At 43.0% G+C, this 15,867-nt stretch overlaps 1 protein-coding gene across 3 annotated transcripts in view; it reads right to left on the bottom strand.

The window, feature by feature from the left end:
* LOC115144388 (mitogen-activated protein kinase kinase kinase 4-like) overlaps positions 1-15,867 on the bottom strand; it is a 101,220-nt gene that overhangs the window by 64,985 nt on the left and 20,368 nt on the right. The gene's annotated exons all lie outside the window — the stretch shown is intronic.

Consider the following 15,867-nt stretch of genomic DNA (forward strand, 5'->3'; position numbering starts at 1 on the left):
ATTTAGTTTATTATAAGTAAAGGTCACACCAGTCAATATATGTTAGGCAGTCAGCAGCCTCTATTACGGGACGTTCAGAAGGACTCCTAGCAAGGCAGGGCAGAAGTCGGATAAACCCCCTTTGCTCTCCTGCTACCTTTTATTTCGTGGACATTTCCTTTGCCGTTAATTTGATTGTGCGTGTATCTACAAGTAAGTGCCGTAGCTCTGTAAACAACAAGGCAAAAAGAGCTATTGCCTATGGCTGTTTATAATGACCATTTATGTTGAGCTTGTTAGCTAGCTCGGACTCCCGCTAGCGGTTCTCATTCAGAATGCATTGGTATTTAGCATGCTTATTAGCGATGTTAGCGGTTTTAGCATTAGTTATTTGTGGTGCTAGGCTAATTTCTATTCGTGTAAATTCCTCATGCTCTTTGTTATATAGATGTACCTACACTCTTGTACTGTTCATTTACCTACGTTCAGCATGTTTACAAGTTCCCTAGCCTTTGTAGGTTATTGCCATGTGACTAGGCCTTATGCTGTAGTGTATAGCATGCGCTGTTGGACTTTGGCTGCGCTAGCTTGTACAGTCTTTATTCCTATTATGGCAGTGTTCTTGCCTAAGTTCTTTCTCCTCTTTCCTTTTAGACCCATAATTAATGTCAGTTATCACTGGATAGGATTCTCAGTTATCTGAACCATGAGTGGTCAGATGTGTGTGAATGTGGACATCTTCCATTAAACCCGCCTCAAGCTGGACAGCCGCCTCATCCTTGTTCTGACCAGAAATTCTGTAGTGGTTGCTACCAGTATTAAGTCAACACGTAAAGGTTTCTTATTACAATCATGGTCCTTTGATTCTCTACAACCCTACCCTTATTGTTCATGGTCCTTACGAGCTGGATACAACAGTGAGTACTAGAGCCCAAGGATGCCAGTTAACAGAGAAGAGCCTCCACAAGATGGTAAGTTTGCGCCGACTGGATCACCCGCCACAATATCTCACTGATTACAACTACTACGGCAAAGAGTCGAGGCACAGACTACCACACACATCCACTCCTACGAGGGAGAGCTGCTAGAGGGTTCTATTGAGAAATCGAGATGTGACATACTCCAGTCAAAGTGGCCGCCTACCCCTTCAATGACTCATCACCGGTCCAACTTGCCACCAGGCTGACCAGCAGAAGAGGACAGAGCATCAGCCTTTTCATTGGTTGCTAATTCAGAGTTCCCACCACAGGCTAACCTCAACCAGAGATTGCCAAAATTAGCATCAAACTTATATCGGATATTATCAGGATCAGCGTCGAACCTGCCCCAGAGATCACCGGGAGCATGGAACTATGGTGACAACCAGAGCGGACACACTGCGTCTACACAGCCAGTGTGACGAGATTGATGCGCTAAAGTAGTCAGAAAGATTGATGGCTCCTACAGTCCACTTTAGCTAGTACTTACCTGATGGACACTGTCAGTTAGCACCTGACCATCTCAGTCAGTCCGTCCACAGTTCTTTCTTCTTACAACTGCAAGCGGTATTAGAGGGGGAGAACGGAGGTTCTGCGGCGCCAGCGCGACCAGCTCAGCAATGCCAGATATCAGAAGATGCTCGAGACACTTTGCCCTTCCACCTTAGCACCGATCTCAGATCCGACCTCTGCTGTGGAGTCCCTCACAGAGGTGCTACAGCTTTCTCCAGGGCCAGAGGAGCTACCAGAGCTCACCCAGAGGGAGCACCCAATCGTCTTCCAGCTGAGTTAGTAGTGGGGCCTAATACACCCGCTCCTACCATGGAGCCTCAGCTATACACTCCCACCACTGTGCTTAAACCAGCTCCTGCTGCAGAGTCTTAACTGGTCTCCACAGCAGTCCTACGGTCTACTCCAGATACAGAGGAGCTACTTGAGCTCACCCTGGGGGAGCACCCCACTGTGTTCCAACCAGCTCCTGCCTCACATTCTCAACTGGTTCCCATAGTGATGCCATCACTGTCTCCAATGACAAGAGGTTCTGCTGACCCATTCTGGACCCAAGACCAATACTCACCTCCCTGCCTGGTTGCGATCAGTAAAACCTACAGCCTTCCTCAGGGACAAACGAGCTCCCTGAGCTCATCCTGGATGAGCGCCATACCACTGTGCTCCTACTGAGCCTTCTCCAGGGACGGCGGAGCTGACACCCTGAGAGAGCACCCTATTCCTACTCCAGTAGACACCGCCAAATGTTAGTTGGTCCATAATGTGGGAGCCCTGCCTGCGGCTGCTGTGCATGCCAAGTCCACTCAGACCTCTTCGGTCCCGGTCTGGTGGGACCTGCCTAACCCTACCTTCGACATCCAGCCTGCTGTTGTCCAAAGAAATCTCCAAGCTCCTCCCTGGGAGCCACCGCCCTGGGAGCCCCCTTTGCTGCAGTGGCTTGGTCCATGTCCGCTGTCCAGACCCTCCTGACGTCCCCATGGGGGGGATCCTCCTGACATCCCAGTGGGGAACCCGCCTGTCCAAGGTGTTCAGTGTCCTGTCGTAGGAGACGCTAAAGCCTCTGCTCTACTAGCCCCAGTAGGTCCAGATCATATTAGCCTTCAGTTCCCTTATCACCTAGTGGTTTCACAGTTTCCTGCTATGCTAGGCCCACAGTTTCCTGTATGAGTATCAGAGCTCTTTTTCCAGATAGGTCTAACTTCCCCTAGCTCACAATCTACAGCCCAGTAAGGCCCCAAGTCACTAACTCTGTTTTTTTCTACTGCTCAGGTGTGCATTTATCTGTCCGTCACTGCTGTGAAGATATAGCCAACCTCAACTCCTGTTGCTGATGGGGCGGCCTCACAATCTGCATTGCGGAGGCCCTCGTCGAGCTCTGGGGACCTGCGGTCAATAGACCCGAGACCTTGGTCGAGACCTGCAGTCAAACATCTACCGTCTGTCGTGCTGAGACCTTTGTCAAGCTCGGCTGCCCAACCTCCTGATCCTGGTCCCTTTGCCTGGGTCCATCCCTTCCAGTGGCCACCCATTGCTGCTCAGTGGGTCCAGCCACCTAAGTAGCCAGTCCCAGGGTCCTTGTTGAGCTCTGCCGTGTCGGCGCTGAGGTCTCCAGTCCTGGTGTCCTCAGTTGACAATGTACCGGGGTCAAGAGGACTCCTCCTGCTCCTCTAGGGACCTTACAGGCCCTCATTGCTGAGGTGCTCCTGGGCAGGGGGAGCGCCACCATCTTATCCTGTTGGCTCCCCTCTTCCAGAACTGCCTCACAGCCTGCACTAGCCCCGTGCCATTTACCCTGGTCTGGTAACCTCAAGCAACTTTGTGACGGGAAAGCCGCCTGCACCAAGAGACAAGACTTCTGTTGGACCAGTCGCTTGTCTGGTCTACGTCTCTCCTGGATGACCACAAGTCTTCACATTATCCCTGTCAGATGACGACTGTCTGCCCTTTGTTGTCATTGCCAGAACAAAAAAAAGTTCTAAATAAATTCCTCAAAAGTATATAAATAAAAAATAAAATACATTTTAAAAAGAGTCAAACTACACACAAAAAAATAACGCACAATAAGATTTTACTGAGTTAGTCAATTGAAATACATTTCATTAGGCCATAAACTATGGATTTGGGAATACAGATCTGCATCGGTAGGTCACAGAACTTTATTTTAATTTTAAACTAGGGGCGTGCATCAGAAAATAGTATCTGGTGACCACCACTAGCCTTACGCAGCGCGACATCTCATTCTCATAGAGTTGATCAGGCTGTTAATTGTGGAGAGTAGTGGGACAAAATTCCATTTCAATGGCTGTGCGAAGTTGCTGGATATTGGCAGAAGCTGGAAGATGCTGTTGTACACGTCAATCCAGAGCATCCCAAACTTGCTCAATGCGTGGCATGTCTGGTGAGTATGCATGTCTGGTGAGTATGCAGGCCATGGAAAAACAGGGACATTTTCAGCTTCCAGGAATTGTGTACAGATCCTTGCGACATGGGGCCGCGTATTATGCCGAAACATGAGGTGATGGCGGCAGATGAAAGGCACGACAATGGGCTACAGGATCGCATCACGGTATCTGTGCATTCAAATTGCCATTAATAAAATGCAATTGTGTTCGTTGTCCGTAGTTTATGCCTGACAATTCTATAACCCCATCGCTACCATGGGGCAATGTTCACAACATTGACATCAGCAAAGCGCTCGCCAACACAAAGCCATTCACGCGGTCTGGCATCTGCCCAGTAGTTGGAAACAGGATACATCCTTGAAGAGCGCACTTCAGCATGCCAGTGGCCATCGAAGGTGACCATTTGCCCACCGAGGTTGGTTACGACGCAGAACTGCAATAAGGTCAAAACCCGTGTGAGGACAATGAGCACGCAGATGAACTTCCCTGAGTGTTTCTGACAGTTGGTGCAGAAATTCTTCGATTGTGCAAACCCAGTTTCAGCTGTCCGGGTGGCTGGTCGCAGACAATCCCGCAGGTGAAGAAGCCCAGATATGGAGGTCCTGGGATGTCGTGGCTACACGTGGTCTGCAGTTGTGAAAAACCTGGAAAGAAAACCTGAAGAACCTGAAACTTATGTGGCATTGTGTTGTGTGACTAAACTTCACATTTTACAGTGGCCTTTTTATGGCCCCAGCACAAGGTTCTCCTGTGTAATGATCGTGCTGTTTAATGAGCTTCTTGATATGCCACACCTGTCAGGTGGATGGATTCTCTTGGCAAAGGAGAAATGCTCACTAACAGATGTAAACACATTTTTGCACAATAGAGAAATAAGCTTATTGTGTGTATGGAAAACTTCTGGGGTCTTATTTCAGCTCATGAAACCAACACTTTACATATTGCGTTTATGTTCAGTATACACTACCGGTCAAAAGTTATATAAGAAAAATAAGTGAAATGAAGGTGAAATTCACAGTTATGTCTTAATGTACTCTGAAATTAAAGCATAGAACAAATAAACAATTATGGAATCTTTTTATTTAACAAAATGTAATCTACATTTCTGACACAAAGTAGCCACCTTTTGCAGACATAACAGCCGAACACACTCGTGGCATTCAACACTTCTTTCTACAATGAAAATCAGATATTGTTCAGAAAGTTCTTCAACACTGTTGCACTTCTAGGTTGCTTTACTTTCACAGTTTGGGATGAACTGGGCAGAAGTGGTAGCCGTTTTGGTTTAGGGTGCCACTCACTTTGTGCAAGTCGCTGACTCTGGATCCAGCAAAAGAGCCCCAGACCATCACACTTCCTACTCTGTTTGACAGTTGGTGTCACACACACACACTGAGGAACCATCCTTTCGCCTACTTGGCGACGTACAGAAACCCTGTGTGATGAGCCGAAGACTTCAAAGATTCATCGGTCCATAAGACCTTCTTCCAGTCTTCAGTAGTCCACTGGTGGTCCTTCATGGCCAAGGCAAGCCTCTTTCTTATTTTACCGTCTTAGCAATGGTCCAATCTAAGGGGCACCATTTCCATTTTTGAAAAAATAACATCCAAAAAGTAAACGGGCTATTTTGTCAGGACAAGATGCTAGAATATGCATATAATTGACAACTTAGGATAGAGAACACTCTAAAGTCTCCCAAACGTATTGTCTGTGACAGAACTGAACAGAACTGATATTGCAGGCGAAAGCCTGAGAAAAATCCAATCAGGAAGTGACTCTTATTTAGAAACCTCTGCGTCCCTTTTGAGCAGTGAAAGGGATATCAACCAGATTCCTTTTTCTATGGCTTCCCTAATGTGTCTAGTGTCACAATACAGTTTCAGGCTTTTATTTTGAAAAATTAGCCTTAACGTCAACATTGCGTGAGTGGTCAGCTGAAGTCTCTCATAGTGTTTTGTGCGTAGAGGACAAATACGGCCATTGTTTCCCTCTCTCCTACTAAGAAGCCACTAGTCCCGGTTGATAGATTATCAAATAGATATTTGAAAAACACATTGAGGATTAATTATAAACAACGTTTGCCATGTTTGTCGATATTATGGAGCTAATTTGGAATATTTTTCGGGGTTGTCGTGACCGCAATTTCTGGTCGATTTCTCAGCCAAACGTGAAGAACAAACGGAGCTATTTCGCCTACAAAAATAATAATTTGCTATCTAACTGGGAGTCTCGTGAGTGAAAACATCCGAAGCTCATCAAAGGTAAACGATTTCATTTGATTGCTTTTTGTGACCAGGTCGCCTGCTGCTAGCTAGGCATAATGCTATGCTAGGCTATCAATAAACTTACAAATGCTTGTCTTGCTTTGGCTGTAAAGCATATTTTCAAAATCTGAGATGACAGGGTGACTAACAAAAGGCTGTGTTTCAATATATTTCACTTGTGATTTCATGAATAGGAATATTTTCTAGGAATATTTATGTCCGTTGCGTTATGCTAATTTGTGTCAGTTGATGACAACGCTCCCGGACCCGGGATGGGTAGTATCTAGAGGTTTTTAATGCCACTCGACCTGTCTAACCTGCAGCATGAAGTCACAGTTGAAACAGAGACTTGCTTACTCCGACCAGTGTTAAGCTACGCTTAAACATTTACTGAAAAAGTATGGAAACAGAATTAACGTAAAACTTTTTACTCCGTTACCAAACTTTGTATCTGCAGAGTACTTCCTGTGAATGTTTTTTTGTAATATTTTCAGTGAAAATTAAAAGTAGTCATTGTGCATAGAGTTCTATGGTTTGTTAAACTTTGAAATCAATGTTGTTTGATATACATGTTAAAGTGAAAGGGTCTCAGTGGAATTCCGTTACCGTGAAACTGGCCTCAACTAACTGCAGATTGCTCTCCTAAATCAATGACGAGGCGTGAACAAGTGCACATTTCAGAAGAAAGGCTAGTAAAGTCCATCTGCTGGATTGGGAGGGGGTGCAGCCATACGGCACCAGGTCAAAGTTGAAAAAGGTTAACCTAAAGATCACATAAAGCCACCGGCTGGCTCACTTGCCCTCTGGTGTGTAAAAAGCAATGATGCTGACAATGTTATGGGGTGACAGCAGTAACGGTCTCCAGACTAAAATTCTGCACCTCAAAAACATCACCAAATTCTGCCATTAGGTAAACTCAAAAAGTTATTCAAATTCATTCAATGTAGTGATGTCAAAAGGTTGAAACGCTGGACACGTCAAGCAACTGAACATTGGACTACTAGGCCATATATAATCTAACACTCAGTAGCCTGTTTTGTCTGTGCCAGAGATAGGCTGATTGAGGTCATACTGACTGACTGCAGTAGGGGTGTGTGTGTGTGTGTGTGTGTGTGTGTGCGTAACCAACCAAGCTCTCTAAACACTTCCACACTTCTTTGGTTAAAGAAACTAAAAGAAAAAAACCTAAATGAACAACGCAGGAGGGTGCACATGTCTTCAAAGATGACCCTGCCAGCACAGCTTTGTCCCTCTAAACCTTTTAGGAAGGGATTTTAATAGGACGGGAAAGAGGAGGTAAAAACAATAGAGGGGAAATGGGTCCTAAACATCCGCACTGCAGTCCATCTGTCTGGTCGACCGCAACGCCATGTGCCTCTCCATTGATCAACTGATTAAAAGACATTCCCCCACACGTGTGTGTGTGTGTGTGTGTGTGTGAGTTGATTGGGTGCAGTGGGGCATTGGTGGATCGCTTTCACTAATCCGACAATTAGTGGGCAAAGCCTTTCAATGAGAGATAAAGAGACGCATGGAGAGAGGGGGAGCGCGCAAGCACACACAAAGAGCCACAGGGACCCACTGCCCATCTGCCTCACCAAGAGACACCCCCTCCACACACACTGACCCTTCTCTACATCTACACACACACACTTCGTTCTGTTCCCAGGGAGAAACCAAGGACATCCAGACCGACACCTGCTGCAAGCCATTGGGCTTCCTATATGCCAGAACAGTGTGTGTGTCAGATGTGTCCAGATGCATGCTCTTAGCATATGGGTTTAAAAATAGAAGTGGTGGGAGAGTAGATCAGTCTTAATCTAATTCCAAACAAAATTGTGATAATGACGTTCAACATGCATATCGCAAGACTGCCATTAACTTTTTTTGACAAGGTTAACACAACAACAAAAAATTGAGTACGGTACCTACTCCAATGAGATGCACTAGACTGCGCTCGTTCACTCTAAATATACAAAGGACGCTGACAAATCACAAGCGCGATCTCACTCTCTGCATGGCATGTACATGCTGGTCAATCACAAGCATCCCCACTTAGAGTGAGCTGTTAGATGCTGGTGAGGAGAGAAAGAGCTTCAGAGTGTCAGAAAAAGGGTTGCAAAGGGTTGGAAATTTTCCAGGAAATCTTTGGAAATTTTCAATGGAAGTTAACCTCTTCAGTCGACCCTCTACTTTTTTGAACATTCTGTTAAAAATCGCGCAACATTTCAGCGCCCTGCTACTCATGCCAGGAATATAGTATATGCATTTGCTTAGTCTGTGTGGATAGAAAACACTCAGACGTTTAAAAAACTGGTTAAATCACTGCTGTGGCTTTACCAGAACGGCATTTACATCGAAAAGCACAGGAAAAACTGATCACTGAAAATGGGGAAAATATATCCATGCGCTACTTGAACCCATTGATAAACGTGAACCACAATTAATTGACTGAGGTTGCAGTACCTACAGCTTCCACACGGTGTCTAGAGTCTTGTCATTTCCCTTCGAGTTTTTTCTTGGTCAAACACATGCAGGGCACCGTATCTCCTATGGTCTAGGACCGGATATTTTCGTTGAGTTTCTAGCCGGACATTTTTCCAGACGGACAGCTAATGATCTTTACATCGCCTCCTGATGAATTTTATCGCTTATTAACGTTTACTAATACCCAAAGTTGCATTACAAACGTATTTCGAAGTGTTTTGTGAAAGTTTATCGTCGACTTTTTGAATTTAAAAAAATGACGTTACGTTTTGAAACGATGTTTTTTTCGTTTATCACACAGTCTACATATAACGATATCTAGGCTTTATATGGACCGATTTAAATCGAAATAAAGACCCAAATAGTGTTTATGGGACATCTAGGAGTGCCAACAAAGAAGATGGTGAAAGGTAATGAATGTTTTCTATTTTATTGTGCGGTTTGTGTAACGCCGAAATGCTAATTATTTTGTTTACGTCCCCTGTGGGTCTTTTGGGGTGTTGCATGCTATCAGATAATAGCTTCTCATGCTTTCGCCGAAAAGCATTTTAAAAATCTGACTTGTTGCCTGGATTCACAACGAGTGTAGCTTTAATTTGATACCCTGCATGTGTATTTTAATGAACTTTTGAGTTTTAACTAATACTATTAGCATTTAGCGTAGCGCATTTGCATTTCCAGAGCTCTAGTTGGGACGCAAGCGTCCCGGGTAGAAGCAACAGGTTAAGCCTGGGAATTTTGCCTAAATTCACCAAAAACGTTAAACTTATAACAGTGAACCTTTGCGGGATACATAAGGCAATTCTAGGTCTTGTGGCATATTTTGGTCAAACTATCCCCAATTCAATGGTATTGCAACCCTCTGCATGCACAGTGCATTCTTCCATCACATGGACAGCTGATTCTCAAGATCTTGCACACTAATGAGATGCTATTGAGCCCACACCACTACACTGTCTGAGCCAAGGACTACATGCTTTCTGGTAAGTTTTGATTACAATACTGGGTGGGGTGAATATATCTTATATGATACACATTTTTTGTTAACTAGTAAATAGTAGCCTACAGCAAAGTGATTAAATCATTTCTAACTTAACAATTTCTGCGAGTTTTTGCTACCATGTGGGTTTTAGCTTCCTTGATCATGCTAACTGAGGAGTGTTAATTCACCTGTTACCATACATGTTTCATTTTAAAAACATGTACAGTTGAAGTTGGAGGTTTACATACACTTAGGTTGGAGTCATTCAAACTTATTTTTCAACCACTCCACAAATTTCTTGTTAACAAACTATAGTTTTGGCAAGTCGGTCAGGACATCTACTTTGTAAATGACAAGTAATTTTTCAGACAGATTATTGCAATTTAGTCACAATTCCTGTGGGTCAGAAGTTCACAAACACTAATTTGACTGCCTTTAAAACGCTAGGAAAATTCCAGAAAATTATGTAATGGCTTTAGAAGCTTCCGATAGGCTAATTGACATAATTTGAGTCAATTGGAGGTGTACCTGTGGGCGTATTTCAAGGCCTACCTTCAAACTCAGTGCCTCTTTGCTTGACATCATGGGAAAATCAAAAGAATTCAGCAAAGACCTCTGATTTTTTTTTTTTTTTTTTTTAGACCTCTAGAAGTCTGGTTTGTCCTTGGGAGCAATTCCCAAGCGTCTGAAGGTACCACGTTCATCTGTACAAACAATAGTACACAAGTATAAACACCATGGGACGTGCAATCTTCATACCTCTCAGGAAGGAGCCGCGTTCTGTCTCCTAGAGATGAACGTACTTGTGTGAAAGGTGCAAATCAATCCCAGAACAGCAAAGGACCTTGTGAAGATGCTGGAGGAAACGGGTACAAAAGTATCAATACCCACAGTGAAACGAGTCCTATATCAGCAAGTAAGAAGCCATTGCTCCAAAACCGCCATAAAAAGCCACACAACGGATTGCAACTGCACATGGGGAAAAAATACCATACTTTCTGGAGAAATGTCCTCTGGTCTGATGAAACAAAAATAGAACTGTTGGGCCATAATGACCATCGTTATGTTTGGAGGAAAAAGGGGGATGCTTGCGTGTCGAACACCATACCAACCGTGAAGCACGGGGGTGACATGTTGTGGGGGTGCTTTGCTGCAGGAGGGACTGGTGCACTTCACAAAATAGATGGCATCATGAGAAGGAAAATTACGTGGATATATTGAAACAACATCAAGACACCAGTCAGGAAGACAAAGCTTGGTCGCAAATGGGTCTTCCAAATGGAAAATGCTTAGAAGATGTGGCAAAATGGCTTACGGACAACAAAGCCACGGTATTGGAATGGCCATCACAAAGCCCTGACTTCAATCCTATTGAAAATGTGTGGGCAGTACTGAAAAAGCGTGTTTGAGCAAGGATGAGGGCAAGGTTCTTGGCAATCTGGCGAAGTACACTTCCAAGCAAGGGCTTTGGGATGGAGATGCAATATGGCAGTCGTGCCAACCTCTCATCAGCCACCTGGTGGAGAGGACTTTGTGGATCTGAGGCTCTTTCCCCACGATCATCCTCCAAATCCAACCAACATCAGCCACCTCAGATCGCAACTGGTCCTTGTTTGGGAACACACACTTACACCAAAGCACGCAATAGGATGACCAAAACAAGGGTTGAAAAATTGGTGGCCATCCAGACACATTTTTGGCTTTTTGAGCCTGACAACGGGCCATCCTCAACAAGGTTGGGTTGTGACAGTGAAGATGAGGCCTCAGAGTCTGACTGACGGTCAAGAGGTGGACATTGAGGAGGTCCAGGGAGAAGACATGGAAGCCTGAGAGGAAGACAACCAAAGCTTTAGTTTCTAGACTATCATTTTAGACTTATATTGAAAACGTTTTTAGGAGATGCGATGGAACAATATTAATTAGCATTTATTTTCATAAATGAAATGAACCACCTGGGACCTGAATAAGGAGCAGAAACTGTGTGTAACGATAACGGTGCAAATGTGTTAGTCATCGCATTGAATGTCTGGACTAGATTTAAAAATCAGTAGGCTGTGTGTTACATGTTAAGGCACTTCCACTTATAATTACACTATTATAATCTTCCGATTCCATCTGTAGCCTATGGCTGCCTGAATAAATATTTAACTTGGGTAATTTAATAACTCAACACGTGTTTTAACCATGTCTGATGAAATAACCAAGTTCTCACTGACGTGTTTGAGAATCGAAATTCATAATCACACTTACAATATCCCCCCCAAAAAAAATGAGTAGGGATGAACGATATATCCGTGTGTGAACATGTCGGAATTGCCCGATATTAGCTGAAAATGCCAACATCAGTATCGGCCCGATGTCTAGTTTAACGGCAATGTTAAAAACAGATTTCAAAACTACCGTGCATACCTATATGTAGGTACTTGACGATGCCACGGACAATTGTGCTACACGTGCAACACAGCATTCCTAACCTAGCCCACAATGTCTGCTGTGTGAATCAAGCAGTCAAGTCGAGCAGTCATTTGAAAGAGTAAGAACATTTCAGCGAGAACTCAAAAAGAGTTGAAATCCTTAAAAGCCAAGATAATGGAATTCATTGCCCTTGACAATCAACCGTTATCTGTCGTGGATGATGTTGGCTTTCGCTGACTGGTTAAGCACCAGTACACACTACCAAGTGTGCTATTTTTCAGATGTTGCCCTACCGGAGTTACACAGTAATAACATCACTGCTATTAGCGTCACAACATACATGCTATGGAACACCGTTTGAGTCTGTCTAAAAAAGATACAATAGTACTGTCAAAGCTGTACAAAAAAACTATAACAAACACACCGGCCACAAACGATGTGTTTACAATACCGCGTTGGAATTAATGCATAATTTGTTCGACCGCAACTTCTGGGGTAGCTAGCTTTAGCTTAGCACCAATACAACCAACCTGAAAACGATGACCAGTAGAAACTGCAATCATTTTCATTATTATTCATTATTTAGGAATCCTTGTGAGTAAGTATTAGCTAGGTTGCCACTTGTTGTTCGCCTACTGAAATTGAACTTCAGGTCATGAAAATAAATAGCTAGCCATTTACTTAACCCTATTTCCCAAAGCTAACGTTATAAGCAGCAAGCTAGCTTCATCTGGCTAGTGAGGCTCGAACGGACTGGGTAATGTGTTGTGAAGCTAGCCACAATAAAGATTAGGCACAATAGTGGATTTTGCGGTTTGCCTTCAAAATAAAAGTATGACATTGACAGTGATGCAAATGAAAACAAATAGAATTATGCCATACTTTTATTTTGAAGGCTAACCGCAAAGCCCACTATTGCGGCTAATCCTTATTGTGGCTAGCTTCACATAGATGGGTCCAACCACCATCAATCAAGTAAGTAGTGTCTTATAAATTAGGGTTATTTTAAATGACACCTAGCTACTGAAACAGATGTCATTTTGCTATTTTTGGGGGGGAAGAACATTGTTTGCATCCATGAGCTAGCTAGCTTTCCTTCTTCATGACCAGCATATGTATCGATTAATCATTGTGACATGAAATACGAGTGAGTGTAATCAGTGTAATAATTACATTAATGTATAAACGTGTTAAATTATCATATTCAGGTCCTGATTGGTCAAAGTGTTATTTGACGTGCATCTCTTTTGACACACAAAGAGCCAAACGGCGTTCCATAGAAATCCTGGTTGAGAACAAAACGACAGAACAACGTAACAGCACAGCAAGTAAGTGAAAGAAAAAGGTTTGGATTATGTTTTACTGGTAAGGGGGACATGCGTAAATGCTAACAAAATAACTTTTTGGTCAGTGTGGTGTGTGTGTAACCTTTATTTAACTAGGCAAGCCAAATTCTTATTACAATGACGGCCCGGACGACGCTGGGCCAATTGTGCGCCGCCCTATGGGACTCCCACTCACGGACGGGGATACAGCTTGGATTCGAACCAGGGACTGTAGTGACACCTCTTGCAGTGAGATGCAGTGCCTTAGACTTTAGCTTTGTCCATGTGTGTGTTAACTATTTAACTGTACTACAATGCTTAAAAGGGTGCAAAACATTTAAATATCGGTTATCGGCATCGTTTTTTTGTCAAGGAAAATATTGGATATCGGACAAAATGTCATATCGGTGCATCACTAATAATTAGCAATTAGATATTGTCCAAATCATGCAGCTCTAATCTGTATCACACCTTTGATGCATATTCATGGAATTAAACAGTCATTTAAAAACAGGACAGTCAGATTTTCATATTATAACTCAGAACGTAATATCATAGGATATCTGTGGACAGTGTAGAGCATATACATTTTTTTATACAATATCGTGACGCATAGTTTTGACAGTATAGCAATATTATTTTTGCGCTAGATGGCTATAACTGCACCAAAATGTCAGTATCTTTTCTTCATTAGGTTATTCTCCCCATCTTTCAAAATTAGGGAGCCAATTGGTTCATCACTTTTAATGGCTGATCAGAACTCTTTCATGGCTTTCTTGTCCCTCTGCAGACAGAAGGGGAGCAATATGTTTGGAACATCAAAACGCAATGAAAAAGTCACCGTCTCGAATTGCAATACTTAAAAAAAAAATAACAGTGTTGGCACCTAAGTACCGTTATCGTAAGGTCCTGGCAATTCCAAGCCCTATTGACAGAGCGGTGCCGCTTTCTGGCTACAACTTGAGGATTTTACATGTTGTGGTGGTAGTCTGCAAAACAGTGGGTCGCACGAGCTGAATTAAATGTAAAAGGCTTAGAAAATAAAAAGCTTGAAGTACGCTCAGTGCTCCGTGGACATTTCAGATTTGTTTTTGTGAAAAAATCTTAACAGGAATTTCGCATTAATATGAAACGCATATACTAAACTATGAAAATACTATATCTGTCTCAAATCGATATCCATCTTACCTCTATTGTTATGTCCATTGGATTAGAGAAGAAAAAAATGACGAGTTCAACAGTGAGCCTATCAGTTAATTGTCGCACAGCATCCAACCAAGATAAGCAAGGGTATTTTCTAGATATGACCACTTTCTGGTCTTTTTCCTCCCTGATTTAGTCACCCTAATTTTGGCCATCCTAAAAGGCTAAAATCTCAAATGACTTAATGGATTATTATTGAGACATGAGGTTTGGAACATCTGTTTTCTTAATAGTATCTACACAATTAACATTATTTTACCAATTGGTTCATATATACGTTTGACTGGACACCTTAGTGTTATTTTCATTGAATGTTAAACAAGTCCACGTAGACATGAGTAGGCCCACGTAAGCCTTTTTGAAACAGTAGGCATTAACTAGATTCCATTTACTACTTTCTATTACAAAAGACCATTAGAAGAAACTGTTCTCTGGAATAGAAATCTACCCCCATATGAAATATTGCAATAAATCACAGTTCATTATTGTGAATTATGACAACTGCCAAATATCTGTGCAACTAGGCATAAACTGTTTCTTGGATTGCCGATACATTCGCCACTACATGCAAATTCTCCCTCTACCTAGGTTTAGTATGTGTCTGGGAGTTAATGCTAGCAGTTGTAGCCAAATTAAGCTTGCAAGGGTGTGTACACTTTTCTCAGTGTATGTCATACATGTGGAGTGTGTGTTTAAATAAGGTGCAGCAGTGCTAGGCAGTCCAGACTGATGACTCAAACCTTCAGGAATGACAGACCGAGGAACAGGTGACGTCACTTGTTTATTTGGTTGCTATGAGACTCAACTGCCCCAACTGTCAAGAGCGCATAAATTCCGCTTCCGAGCAGTCACCCCTCTTCTCTTCCATCTCTTCTCTCTGCAGAATGCTCTCGCTGCTCCAATGATATGGGCAGCGACCATGTAAAGCTTTAACATTCAGAAGTGCGCTGGTTATCAAGTATTATTTATTTTTTTTAATTGAGAGATGAGCTCGATTTTTTCCTGACCGCTTGCATAATGACGCATTTCTCACACAACTGTTTTACCCTCGCCTGAATGATCTGAATCTAGAATTACAGGGACTCTGCAACTATATTCAATATGCAGTACAAAATTGAGGCAAAGAAACTATTTTCTGTCTGCATTAACCAGGACAACACATAGGTCTTTCCATCATTGTATGATTTGCGTGCAAATGAACTCGAGCCAGTCGGACAATGTCAAATGTCATACATCGAAGTACCCGACTGAGCTGGGTGCGCAATTACACAGGTACAGTGGGGCAAAAAAGTATTTAGTCAGCCACCAATTGTGCAAGTTCTC

Source organism: Oncorhynchus nerka, linkage group LG16 (genome assembly GCF_034236695.1).
Source record: "Oncorhynchus nerka isolate Pitt River linkage group LG16, Oner_Uvic_2.0, whole genome shotgun sequence".
In the NCBI taxonomy this organism is placed as follows: Eukaryota; Metazoa; Chordata; class Actinopteri; order Salmoniformes; family Salmonidae; genus Oncorhynchus; species Oncorhynchus nerka.